An 11,434-nucleotide genomic window follows, 5' to 3' on the forward strand; every position below is an offset into this window, starting at 1 on the left:
GGCTACTACAGTTCAAGAATCCAGGAGGATAGCTAGCTCGGTGCATTGTGATACTGCAATGTTATAATTTCGCCATTAACTACAACAATGGAAGTGTCCACGGAAATGCTGACGCCATGTCCCGTCGACGATGTAGCTTGGAATGTTAAAAACTGTTCAGAAGCTGAGAGCAAATAGGACGTTATAGACGTCCGGCTAACGACAATAAGGAAGAGTGGAAGGAAGAGCAGCTATGGAAGTGTCAGCAGGAAGATCAAGATCTTAAGCTTTTGATACATGGAGCAAATGGAGGCGAAAAGCAAAACCGCAAAGGCATACTAGGCAGAATGTAATAGCTCAAAGTTAATATCTGGTGGTTTGCATAGGGTAAGGGAAAGCGAAGATGGCCNGTAGCTTGGAATGTTAAAAACTGTTCAGAAGCTGAGAGCAAATAGGACGTTATAGACGTCCGGCTAACGACAATAAGGAAGAGTGGAAGGAAGAGCAGCTATGGAAGTGTCAGCAGGAAGATCAAGATCTTAAGCTTTTGATACATGGAGCAAATGGAGGCGAAAAGCAAAACCGCAAAGGCATACTAGGCAGAATGTAATAGTTAAAATCTAAAAAAGTTAATATCTGGTGGTTTGCATAGGGTAAGGGAAAGCGAAGATGGCCAGTGCTCCCGCAATCTAATAGCAGTCCTAGTGGAGGGCACCTGAGAATCACGAAGACCCTGAAGAAGATTAAGCAGAGGTTCTATTGGGTTGGTTGTCGGCAATCAGTCGCAGAGTGGATTGCTAACTGCGCGGAGTATATTGCAGCTAAATGACCCAAATCCAGAAGTCATGGCCAGTTGAATCAGTATAGCTCAGGTGCACCATTCGATCAGATTGCATGGATGTAGCAGGTATTTCCTATGAGCGCACTGGGAAACAAATACGTCCTTGTGGTTATGGACTACTTTAGCAAATGGTCGGAGGTATACCCGATTCCAAACCAGAAAGCTAAAACAGTAGCGGAAGTATTCACCTACAATTGGGTTGCGAGATACGGAGTACCTATAGAGCTGTACTCTGACGAAGGACGAAATTTTGAATCGGCGATATTTCAAGAGATGTGCCAGATACTGGGTATCCGGAAAACTCGAACAATGGCTCTTCATCCCCAATCAGATGGCATGGTGGGACGGTTCAACCGAACACTGGTAGAGCATTCGCGGAAAATCGTGGATAAGAATCAGAAAGATTGGGATGTATACATACCATTGTTCCTGATGGCATACCAGCTGCAGTGCATGAAACTACGGGTAAAACTCCTGCCAAGGTAATCTTCGACGATGAACTCCCTTTGTCTAGTGACCTGAAGTTTGGAGTAGGTTAGGTTAGGTTAGCTCGGCTGCCCTTACCCCTCAGGAAAAGGGCACACTTAGGCCACCATGGGCCCGTACTAGAGACTCCATATGTCCCTCCGCTTACCCTATAAATGGAACCAATTCGTACCTCTGATGAAGCGCACAAAGTCATAGATATTGGCTGAATCCAGTTCGGCGAGCTTAAGCCAGAGCAGGACAGTGGCATAAGTAGTGCTCCACGCTTTCGATTTCCTCCTCATCGCGGCAGTTACGACAGTAGTCGTTTGACTGCAAACCCATTCTATTGGCGTGGATTCCCATCAGGCAATGTCCGGTGAGAACTCCTATAACATGCCGGAACAGTGGTCGCTCCAAGTGAAGGAGTGGGCGAGATCTACGCTTGTCTAGCTTAAGCCAGATATGTCTTGCTTTCCTACACGTAAGTTCCGCAGACCATCTCATATTAGCCCGTCCGACAAAGTTATTCTCCTGCCAGAGCTTGCAAGAAGATAGCGGAATGCCCGCTCTATAGGTCAACTGGTAGAAAGTGAAGCACGGTCTCTAGTGCGTTAGTCGGCGTCGATGGTAACGCTCCCGTGATCATCATGCACGCCACCCTCTGGACCATTGTTAATTGGTTTCTTATTGCAAATTTATCTACGGATGGCCACCAAACCGTAATGCCGTAGAACAGAATGGGACGCACAACCGCTGTGTACATCCAATTCACAATGTGAGGCTTCAATCCCCATTTTTCCCCTATCGCCGATTTACAAGCATACATAGGAGTTATAGCTTTCTTACAACAGTCTTCTATATTGCGCCGCCAAGTTAACATTCTGTCAAGAATAACGCCCAGATATCTTACCTCCTCCGGGAAAGTCAGTGCGTTTAAGGAAGAAGGTTGTAGCCGGTCAGCTTTCGTTTTCTTTCTTTCCATTTTTGCCGGATTAGTACTAAGTCCTGCTCCTTTAGACTAGGTATCCACGACGCGTAAGGCGCTTTGAACTAAGTCACATAGAACATAGGGGTGCTTACCAATTGCCGTCAGGGCAAAATCATCCACGTAAGCAATGACTAGGTAACCTGAACCTTGCAACCGTGACAGCAGGGTACCGTTAGATTCCAAAGAACTGGGGAGAGAATACCGCACAGTGGTTCGGATAGCAGATCTAGCTGGACGAAAGTCAAAATTTTTTTGTTTTTAAAATACTTAATGGTACTTGGAATACATTCCTGACAATACATTCAAATAGAAATTGCATTTATTAAAGCATTAACATATGAAAACAAACAAAAAAAGGTAAGTCAACGCTGCCTATTTGAGAACTCTATTTTAAAAGCTGAAATTTACCTTAAAAGATTGCTAATTGCACTGACAGATATTTGCATAATTGCAAATTGAGTTTATAAACAAAAAAATACACTTATTCCGCTATACACTTATTCCGCTATAGATTCATTTATGTCCACATTGGTATAAGCAAATTTATTTTGAAAAATCGGGGGGATAGGGGTTGTGTGTTAAAACAGAAAAATACTTGGAGTTATAAAAACTTTGGTTATGTAAGAGTTAAAATAGTAAAAATAGTAACTCGCGAATTTTCTGCTTTCTGAAATTAAAAAATAATACAACAGGCATGTAAATCTTTAAGCGCTGTTATAAAATTTTTTCTGAAATTTATTTGTGTTTCTTGCTGTGATCTTAAATTTTAGTCATGGTAAATAAAATCTTAAGAAGTGAGTTGTTTGACATTTGGAGAAGTGTTGCTGAAACTTCTAAAAGACAACAAGGTGTCCGTGATTATGTGATTAGTAAATTGAAAGAAATATGTGATGAAAATGCTCGTTCCGAGGCAAATAAAGTAAATTAAATAAATGACTTTAGATTCGTAATCAGCAACCCAGGAAACCCCCAGATACCCAGTTACATAGAAATCTACCGATTTTTTTAATTTACGTCCGCCATATTGGATCCGCCATTTTGAATTTTTGGTAAATGACTTTAGATATGTAATTAGCGACCCAGAAAACCCCCAGATACCCAGCTTCATAGAAATCTACCAATTTTTTTTTATTTTCGTCCGCCATATTGGATCCGCCATTTTGAATTTTTGATAAGTGGCTTCAGATTCGTAATCAGCGACCCAAAAATCCCCTAGGTAAGAAGTGGTGTAAAGATCCATCAACGAGTATTTGTTTAAATAGTTTCGTCCAGCTATATTTGCGATCCGAACCACTGTGCACCGCCTTGTGGGGCTTCCCGGCTTGCATATCTTGTTATAGATACCTCCCCCATATCCGAATAAATAGCTCTACTGCCTAAGAGGCAATGAACAAACTCGACCATAATGTGATCCAGCCCAAGGCGAGTTAGGGCTTGAAGAACCGACCCGGAGATCATTATTAAAGGCACCCCCGATATCTAGGAACACGCCTAGTGCAAATTCCTTAAAAGTGAGTGCCTTTTCAATGGTGCTGACAATACTATGCAAAGCTGTATCCACAGATCTACCTTTCCAGTAGACGTGTTGACAGCTAGACAGATTATTACATCAATTTCCTATCGGATCTGCGAGTCTGCGAGTATGAAACTAAGTTTAATACAGGCCTTATAGATTAAGACAAGTATCGGACATAAAACGTCAGATGTTGACTAAAGTTGGGCAGGATAATGCAATCAACAGCTTCCTCAGTTTGTTCCGATGAGCCTAACTCACCGAGAGAAGCAAGGTTTGCGAGAGAAGGCTCCGCTTCATCAGGTGGTAACAGTAATCCTAGCTTACTGANCCTGCGAGTATGAAACTAAGTTTAATACAGGCCTTATAGATTAAGACAAGTATCGGACATAAAACGTCAGATGTTCACTAAAGTTGGGCAGGATAATGCAATCAACAGCTTCCTCAGTTTGTTCCGATGAGCCTAACTCACCGGGAGAAGCAAGGTTTGCGAGAGAAGGCTCCGCTTCATCAGGTGGTAACAGTAATCCTAGCTTACTGAGAGAAGCGTTATCGAGCAAATACTCCGAGAGTACTTTACTAAACTTAGTCCAGTCAGTATGTCTCTTATTTCTGTAAGAGGCCGGGCCGGAAGTTCAAAAGAGATAACAAAGGAGAGATCCATGTGATAAGCGCCCCAGNACGTGTTGACAGCTAGACAGATTATTACATCAATTTCCTATCGGATCTGCGAGCCTGCGAGTATGAAACTAAGTTTAATACAGGCCTTATAGATTAAGACAAGTATCGGACATAAAACGTCAGATGTTCACTAAAGTTGGGCAGGATAATGCAATCAACAGCTTCCTCAGTTTGTTCCGATGAGCCTAACTCACCGGGAGAAGCAAGGTTTGCGAGAGAAGGCTCCGCTTCATCAGGTGGTAACAGTAATCCTAGCTTACTGAGAGAAGCGTTATCGAGCAAATACTCCGAGAGTACTTTACTAAACTTAGTCCAGTCAGTATGTCTCTTATTTCTGTAAGAGGCCGGGCCGGAAGTTCAAAAGAGATAACAAAGGAGAGATCCATGTGATAAGCGCCCCAGAACCAGATTTATAGTTCAGTACTAGTTCTTTTTCGCCACAAACGAACCAGTCCGATAGTAAGTAGTTCCGCACCAGTCCAAAAGCATTGAAATGTGGCACTTTCACTAAACTATTTTATTTTAAATTTTAAAAGCAGGGAAGGTAATCATTATGAGTAAAATAATTTATCGCAGTATTTAATTATTATTTTATCAATTATTATTGAGTTTTATTTTTTCGCTCAAACGGAAATAATTATTATTTGATTTTTATTTTTGGGATACAAATAATGATTATTTTATGATTTTTATTTTTTCGCGCAGAGATTATCATTAATTTTGAATTTTATTTTTCCACTTAAAAATAATGATAATTTATAAAATTGAAAAGGCCATACAGACGCAACCTACTGAAATTTTGAACTGAAAAGTTTGGGTCTTATTCCTTTTATAAGGGTGCGGCTACCTCTCAAAAGGATACGTCGGTAATCACGCTGGTATAGTTTTTTAGTTGCTTAATAATCATTATACTTAGTGATTCCATAAACAAAGGCCAAGATCCTGAAGGACAATTGAGAAAGGCAATGCAGTTGCAGAAAAAGAGATATTTAAAAAAATTGTGTCAAAATAATTACCACTTTCTCACTAAATTTATTTAAATATACAAGCCAGAGCCACCTTAATACAGTCAGTCAATAAAATTTAGGTACAACGAATTTTTTACGATACGGGCAACTATTTTTTAAATATTTTAGTTTTTGATAATTTTTTATAAAAATATGGTCAATTCTACAACAAAATCCCCAAAAATCAGAGTTCCAAACCTTGTGCAAAATTTAAGAAAATCCTGCAAAATTTCATTAAAATAATTCATTTTCTATTTACGCTCTCTAGAAAAAAGTTAAGTTTGCAGTTTTTTAGCCCATTTAATTTTAGTATAACTAAGTCCAAGTATGAGGTAGCTAGGACTTACCAAACAACCAAAAATTGCTAAATATCAATGGTAAGTCCTAGCTACCTCAAACTTGCACTTTGTTATACTAAAATGGAATGGGCTAAAAACAGCGTACTTAACTTTTTTCTAGAGGGTGTAAACTGCAATATTTGGATGGAAATTTACAGAGTTTTTGTAGTATGCGATGAGGCACCTTGTAATGACAATATGTGAAGCAACCCTTAAAGAAAACAGGCGATGACGTTTGACAGGTTCGCACGTGCATCAGACGAGACTCGGCGACAAAAGAATAAAAAGCGTAATTTTCACACTGCATATTTCTCGTGTTTTATTCTCTTTACAGCCTAATTCCCTATCTCGAACGAACAGCCAGACGGACGTTTTTTTCTTGTCCAAACGAAATCGTCTGAATTCGGAAGTCTCTATCTCGAATGATAATTTTCGTCCATTCTTACGTTCTTACGTTATTCGCCCGAAAAGATCTGTCAAAATTGGTTTGTTTACTTTGTGTGTATAAAAGTTCAAAAATACAATATTTTAATAGAATTATTTAAAAATGTATCAAGCAATAGCATTTCTTGAAGTGAACGTTCGGACGAAGACGAATTGCGGATGCAGAGGCGGAGGCTTCGAGACACTACAAATTTATTGGAATTGCCAGACGCCGAGTAAGTAGACGTGCATTTCTAGCATTCCGAACAGGCATGTTGTACGCATTTTCCTAAATTTTCTTCTTTGTGCGGCTTTTAAGACCAGCCCTAATCTGGAAAAACATTACAAGCTCAAGTTTTTATACAATTTACTATTTATAAAAAGGAGTTACCTTTTTCCATTCAGTAGCTGTTCTTTGTGGAGGTCCATGTGCGTTTAATTTATTGGCTAATTCATTCCTCTGCAGTTCTACCAGGCTCTTACTCGCACCAAACATTGGACCGCCTCTTTCCAAGTGTGGATTTTTCTTCAGCTCTTTTACCAGCACATCGAACTGAGCACTGGAAGTTTTTTAAACACTGTAAAATATACTAAACAATTAATTATAATAATACGAATGTTTTTTCGATTATTTCTTGCCTTTTTAGCTTGAATTATCCATTTTAGCGGCACACACGATAGCAAACACTTTTTTGTTTGAATTTGACACTTTTTTTCTTTATTTGAAGTCGTATTCGTGTTAGATAATTCACATTTGTTACGTTTTCGTCACATAACAATCAGCTGTTATCGACTAGTTATCGTCAGGGTAGCGAATTCGTGTTAGGCAGTACAAATACACGAACAAACTGCTGTTTGGACGAGACGAACGCTCGTTTCGTTTCAGTTGAAAACGTAACAATTTTCTTTAATTTTGCATAAGGTTTGGAACTCTAATTTTTGGGGCTTTTGGTGCAGAATTAATCATATTTTTATAAAAATTTAGGGAAAAATAAAATATTTAAAAAATAGTTGCCGGTATTGTACTTCGCTGTACCTAAACTGTATTGACTGACTGTATATCTTATTTAAGTTAAGTCCGACAAAAACTTTCGAGGTACTTCATATACATATAAACTTAAAAAGAACTGAATTTACTTAAAAATCAATATGCTTAAATTAAGACAAGTAAGACAAAGTGAACTAATATTTTTTTTTTAAGCAGAACGCGCTTTTGTTTATTACTTACTACTTAAGTTTAATACTACTACTACTGTTACTGTTCAAACCTTAAGAATAAATTTTGCTCTATTACAATCATACTATAAGAAATCCTGATATACTAAATATCTTTGTACGTTAAATTGCAACCATGCCTCGCACGTGTAATGCCCTGTATGCAGCTCTCAAGGAAACGGTCAAGAAAAAATTGCCATTATTTCGTGTGTGTGTCCAAGGAATTTTGACATTTTTAATACTTCATAGCCTGTTGCCTCACTCTTTCCTCAAGAAATAATGGAGCATATATTTCTGTTGCAAACCTGGGTTGCCTTGTGCTCTTTTTTGACAAAAAACTTTAGAAAACCGTAGTAGAAAGTGTAGTAAATTCCCTAAAAACTGCATACTGCCTTAAGGAAATTTGACACAAGAAAATGTCTTAGCCATTTCTTGTACGTCATCTTATATGGAGTTTTTGCTTTTCTTGAGAGCTGCATACAGGCCTTAAACTTCGTTGATTTGGCCGAACTGATCTGAATGTATCTGTTCGCCATTTCAGAGACGTACGAGGACACGAATAAGTAAGATACATACATACAATCTGCTCGTGAATATTACCTTAATTAATTTCATTTACAGATATTACCCACACCCAGATATAAACCACACCCAATCTGTCTTAAAGTAACGATTGTATAAACCCGTATAAATATACAATTTTCATTAAAGTGCGTTCCTAACAAGGATGATGCGAATGTGGAATTTTATGTTTAAACGCTAACATCCGCGGATGCGGGCGCCCACGCGGATGTCAAGTATTTTTATACCCTAGCGCATTTGTGCACAAGGGTATTATAAATTTGTTCACATAACGGTTGTTTGTTACAGGTAAAACGAATCGAGACAGATATAGACAATTATATACATAAATCATCAGAATGAAAGGACAAATCGATTAAGGGATGACTGTCTGTCCGTCCGTCCGTCCGTCTGTGCACACTACAACTCGAGTACAAATTGAGATATCTTAACAAAACTTGGCATGTGCACTTCTTTTGCGCGTTGGACGAATGGTATTGAAAATGGGCAAAATCAGAAGATAACCACGCCCACCTCCCATATAAAGGTAATATTGAGAAATACGAAAACTGCCATATTTTAGTAACTACTGAAGCTTATTCACTCAAAACCACTATTTACAATCATTTTTAGGCGAAAAATAAGAATATTATAAATTTTTGGAAAAAGGGGCATACACAAGAATGATAGAATACAAGATTGCGCCAATGAGAGAGGATTTTTGAACGTAATTTTTGCGTGACGTCATCTTGGTGCAATTGCGAAAGAGAAATGCCAAAACGCATATAAAAATATGTAAACAATGCAGAAAAATGTGCTAATTTTAATATTACATGGCCTCATTTTGCAGGAATCAATAAATATACAAAGATTGATTAATTAGGAACACGTAGCAAAACTTTTGGACATGTAGCACTTTAGGTAAGTACGATTTTTAGCACATGAAAAAATGGATGTATTAACAGTGTTGCATTTAATGTTGACCAAAAGGAAGGTGTGCAGCAAAGTGAGTTTTTGGACTCGACCTAAAGCATGTATTGTAAAAAGCCATTCAGAGTGCATATTTATATTTGTGGACGGTAGCCAACCACCATAAAATCCGCTTTGATTTGACGACTTTTGTACCATCTCCGAGACGTTGCATGAGTGTGGCTTCTTTGGAAACAAATATTCTATCTACATAAGTAAAACATAATTTGCGCTGAACTTTTAAATGTATAATAATTTGGGCACTGGTTTGTATTAGGTACATAACAGCGCGGTAAGATGCCGCTTGAATTAGCACCTGGCGACCTTATCCACTGGTGCATTACCTCATACCAGCACTAAAAAAATCAGGTACTAACAAAAATAAGTAGGTAGTGAAGTTCATGTATCTATGTACATACCTCGATTTGGTGTTTAATGCATCTCCTCGCCGGCAGAACTGCTTCCATTTCTCGCCAGATGTGCGTCCGTAGGAAACGAAAGAAAACTGATATCGCATGCTTTCCTTTTGTTTTCCCTATTACACTTTGTCACGGCAAACTTCATTTTACTTTGTAATGTCTCAATAATTGTTTAAAACCACGCAGAAATATTAACGCACAAATATCAAAATTTTTATTTGGTGTTTTCTTATGTTCACAATCAACAATTGCACCAAGATGACGTTGCGCACACAGCTGATTCTGTCAAAATCACAAACAGCGGATTAGCGTTTGCGATTGGCGCAATCTCTATTTCTCTCAATCGTGAGGCATACATACATGTGTATATCTTGGGAACCGCTCCACTAATTTGTTCCAAACTTGGCACAGTTGTTGGCCTTCACAAAACATACCAAACGGCTTAGAATTAAAAGAATCGGATAATTACCACGCCCACATCCCATATAACGGTAATTTAGAGAAATACGATAGCTTCTATAAATCAGTAAATACTGAAGGTAATTTATTCAAAATTGATTTTTGCAATAATTCTTTAGCAACAAATAGGCTTATAATAAAAGGTTGGAAAATGGGCGTGACCCCGCCCACTTATAACCACATATGTGTATCTCGTAACCGCTCGATCAATGTGTACCAAACTCGGTATGATTGTTGTGGTTGCCACATAAGGGCAAAACGTTGAAAGTTTTGAAATCTGACTAAAATTACGCCCACTTTTATATAACGGTAAACTTCAGAACTGTTTCAAACTTTGATATTTCGAAATTTAGGGAAGCTAATTTTACTTAAAATTGATACTAACAACAATCCCTTGAAAAGAAGTAACATTAATATGGAATTTTGGAAAATGGGCGCGGTGCCGCCCACATATATCTATATAAGTTTATCTCATCGAAGATGTTTGAAATAGACGTAAAACCACCGCTGCTTACCATGAAGCGGTAGTTTTCGGAAAGCTGAAAAAACTATATTGAATACTTGCGCCGGGTATTTAATGTTCGCCTCCGCCCGAACTTAGACATTTTTACTTGTTAACAAATAATTTAGGTAAGTAAATTAGGTGATTTAGTTAATTAGAAATGGAGAGGTTAGTAATTTTTAATAATGTTTTTTTTTAGTATAAAAAGTTTTTAAAGGGTCGTAAATCAAACCTGCGCCACTAAATAAGTACTAGCCCGAGGCAACAAACTTTAAACACTTGAAACTTGACAAAATTGTAAATACTTTTCAATTGACGCTGTACCAGTTGACAGGTCTTTCAGTTATATTTATTTTTTTTTATTGCGGTGCAATAATTCTTCATTGAGAATTGCATAGGGCTGCAAATTTCGGATGTATCCTCCTGACTCCTATCTTCACAATCTTGTATCATGGCAAGATCGTTGTTTAAACACCGTTGTTTTCCAAAGAATTCTTCATTCTCATTCTTTTGGTTGTTTCTGAATTTGGAGAACCTGTAACGTCAACAGCGTTTTTCAATTTTAGTTTTTGTAATTCATTTTTAATCCTTGCTTCTGTGACTGAAATAACTTTTAAGCAGAAATAATTTGTATTTTTTTATCATTTAATACTAAAGAAATTCATATACCAGACCTAAGGTTTGTTCTATGGTAATTAATTATTTTATTGAAATATTTTTCAACGGGTTGCTTTGCTCGTTTAGACATTTCCTTCACTTGGTACCAAACTTGTCTGATTTGGATAAGCGGTTTGTTTATTATCCTGAAAAGACTTTTAACTGGGAATAAAAAATATTTGCCTGGTAAAAAAAACTGTTATTTTCGGTTCCTTCAATATTCATATTCGCAAAAGATCCGCATTGATTATTGCGAAAGCGAATGTTAAAATTAATGCGGAAGCTCCGCGGCTTGTAATGCGAATATTCGCAACAACCCTGGTTCCTAATATATCCGTGTTTCCATTTCAAACCACATTTGTTAGCCGCCACCTTGTAAACCACCCTAACGTTGCTATTGTGCCAGCAACATTC

Source organism: Rhagoletis zephyria, unplaced genomic scaffold (assembly GCF_001687245.7).
Source record: "Rhagoletis zephyria isolate East Lansing unplaced genomic scaffold, Rhagoletis_zephyria_1.1 Rzeph_scaffold_00917, whole genome shotgun sequence".
Taxonomy (NCBI): domain Eukaryota; kingdom Metazoa; phylum Arthropoda; class Insecta; order Diptera; family Tephritidae; genus Rhagoletis; species Rhagoletis zephyria.